This window comes from Taurulus bubalis (genome assembly GCF_910589615.1).
Source record: "Taurulus bubalis genome assembly, chromosome: 14".
NCBI lineage: Eukaryota > Metazoa > Chordata > Actinopteri > Perciformes > Cottidae > Taurulus > Taurulus bubalis.
The window spans coordinates 26,614,669-26,618,279 of record NC_136602.1 but is presented as its reverse complement, the minus strand read 5'-3'; positions in this window follow the sequence as shown (position 1 = coordinate 26,618,279).

The following is a 3,611-nucleotide window of genomic DNA, read 5'->3' as shown; positions in this document are numbered from 1 at the left end:
TATCGCGGCGAACCCAGCAATATGTTACTCCGAAACATTTTACGAAACAAAGTAACCCTTGATTCACTCATTAATTCGTTACTCTTAATAATTTTCCAGCGGGGCGGTGTAGAGGTTGTGTGCCTGCGCCTCCTCTCCTCTCTCAAGCAACTAACTCGCAACCGGTTGAAACCGGTTCAGACTGGGAGATTCCATCTCGGTTTAGTTTTCAGCCGATGGCGCCGCGTAAAGTTTGGACTGGGGTGACGCCCACACCGCGCCGTGATTGGCCGCGGCTTTGGCCCAGACTTCCCAGTCGGCGCCCCATTGCGCGGCGGACCTGCCAGTTTATTTCAATTCGCTTAAGCGCCCACGCGACCACTCCGCCCGAAGAGAAAAAGAGGGCAGACTCTCATGCAGAATGGACTCGTACATTACTCCGCATATGAGAATAGCGAATAAGTCTGCGGCCGCGCTTCAGTTGTATATTACCTCCATTCATGTAAAACGCCACACCGCATTTACTACACGTGCGTACGCAATTATTGTCATTAATGTTGTTTTTGTTCATCCACTTTAGACTCTGTGAAGGCTCGACCACTTTTAAATGCCACATATGCCGAAAGGGGAAAGTGTCTCGTGCAGGTTGCAGTGTTAGGTTGAACGATGTGACAAAAACCGCAAGTACCATTCATTTGCCTGTTGCTTGTAAGCTGGTAATTTTCCACCAGCCACGAGTGGGAGTGGTTACACGATCATGAACGCACGGGGTTAGAAAAAGCGACCCGGAGGAGAAATTTGTTTCCCGACTGGGCAACAATACAAAGCAGCGCGGTGGACATGATAAATAAACGTTGTCATTAAAGTAGCGGAGGAAGAGAAGTGTTGCGGTGCCGGCTAAATGTCGCTAATTGAGAACCATATACGGCGCGCGCCGCTGTCAATTGTAGGATGCAAACATGACAGCGTTTTTTTTTCTCCTCCTTTATGGTCACGTGGTCCAGCGCGCTACTTGATGGAAAAATACTGGATTTGGTGTGTAGTGGAGACAGTACACAAGCCTGTAAAGTCATTCAGAGGAGGCTTTTCTTTTTTTTCCGAAGGGCGTTTGAGTCTTTACCCAGCAACACTCGTGTCTTTATGTCTCTGCAAAGCCTCGGAAACACGCGCACACCGTTAACGTTGACGAAAGTAACCGTGGTGCGGATTTAGAGTTTGTGCGAAGTCATCTCGTTTTAAGTTGTTATGAATTGCATGTTGGAAAAATGCAATTTAGCCCTTTTTTATTTTCATGAATGCATTACATGCATCGGTTTTGTGGAAGGGTGCGAGTGCAAGCTATCCTTTTGTTGCGTCGTTTCAGTTGCCCATTTATCATTATAACAAGTGCATTATCATGTCATGCCCATAATGCATTGCACGGCAAGTGGATGAGCATCGTCGGGCCTTCGCGAGAGACAAAACGTCACTCCAAATCTTAATTGTTGTATTGAAGTAAAAAAGTTCAACGTGCCACCCGAAAACGAAAGTGATCCGTCATCTCACTACAGCATTTTATAGCACCCTATCGAGGGTCCTCGGATCAGTCCAGACACTTGGCCTACATCCGAGGGACAAACGTGATTATTAAAGCCTATTATCTGTGTGTATAATGCCACCCCCTTACCGGTCACATTCCTAGATAGCTCACTAACATTTAAACAAACAGCTCAGCACACCTGTGATTTCACACATGTAAAACAATTAAGTTTGGATCCAAGCCACTGTGTCAACATGGGGTGTAGGGTAAAGTCACCTGCACTGAAATCACACAGTTTCTTTTCATAGGGCAACCCAAAAAAAATCCCACCAGCTGTTTTTAGAGTAGTCGTATAGTATTTTTTTTTTTTTTTTTTTTTAAGTAGGCCTTGCTCCATAAAGTTCACATCAAATATAATTAAAAATAGATGCAGCAACTATGAGAATCCAACATGATTTCATTCAGAGATTCAGAGTCGACCCCTCTGGCGCCCTCTCCGTCAACACACCCGAGCTGCTCCCTTGGCGCGCTGCTGGAATTTATTGTTCCACACACACACGTGAGGTTTGGAGGTAGGTCGAAGCGGAGTCGGGCGCAGGCTGGTTAAATCTTGTTCTGTCTGGTCAAGGCACGGTAAGCCTTGTTTACATATTATCATCGCACCGCACTAGGGGTGCTGACCTCCTGTGTGGCAATGGGCTGCAAAATACGAAATCAAATGAAAATTTTGTGATTTATTGTGCCGGCTAATACTGGTGTTTACCCTCAGGCGCATTAAAGTTCAAGCCAGTTGCACATTTCGACAAAATAATCATTTTAATCTACCGTAAAACTCTTGTTCAGAGGATTGGACAAGAGGGACAGCAACAAGTGAACACAGTTGTGTTTGAGGTCTCCTGGACGGTTTAAAGCCCAATGAGTCCACGTGGTAGCTGCTCCACGGTGTGGAGAGTGCAGCATATACATCTGTGAGCATAGAAGAAGAATATAAAAAGAATGATAAGCCAGCTACTGCTGTCCGTGCTGCACTCAGGACGTTATATAAACAGATAACAGCGCCATCTTCCGTTGTGTTTGATCTTACCACACTTGACATGTGATCCTGCAGGGCCCTCTGCTGGGGAAATACGCGCAAGGCAATTCAATGAAAATATATTTTAGAATTTAAAGCTCGAATCGCAGTTATGTACATTTTGATTGTACATTAACAATATAGAATGAAGCAAAGACAATGAATTTGAGTAAAATAGCCATCACATTTTTTAATTTAGTGATGAAAATAAACCGGGACTAGATCTAATGTTAAGTGAGCCTTATTCACCAAATTTAGGCAGAGATTTTGAGGGCTTCAATCAAATATGTTGCTGAATCTTGTCCACATAGGAATCTGGAACTAGATTTAATTTTGTTTCAGACAGACGGCGAATATAAGTGTTTCTACAGACAGTAAGAGAAAAACATTTTTAAACATTAAAGCATGTGTACATTCTTGTAGAAACACAAAATATATGTGTGAATTTAGAAGTGAGTACGATGTGTCTCCTTTAACATTATGACATTTTGCCTTGGTGAAGGTCTGTGCCCTCTGAGTGGCCTTGTAGTTATTTAGATATAGAGCTTTCAATTCAATTACATTTATTTTGTATAGCCAAAAATCACAAATTTGCCTCAAAGGGCTTTACAATCTGTACACAACATCCTCTGTCCCGGGACCTCACATTGGTTCAGGAAAAACTCCCCCCAAAAAACCTTTAAAGGGGAGAAACAAGGGAAGAAACCTTCGGGCGAGCAACAGAAGAGGGTAACAGAGTTACAACACATTCAATACATATGCCACGTCTCATAATGAGAGTGGCATGATGAAAAAGTTACAAACTACCAAAAATAACAGCAACAGTGGATAAAGTAGAATAATAATGACAATAAATTCAGCAATGGTATTGGCAATGCTAATTGCAATGCAACTACTACGACTAATAATAATAGCAGTAGGTGTCGTTCAGGACCAGGGTCCAGATAAAACCACAATCCATGTAAACCTGCTAGGCGAGAAAGCACAAACACTCCGGGGAAGAAGTAGAGTTAATAATGTGCATTAATGCGACATGAATTC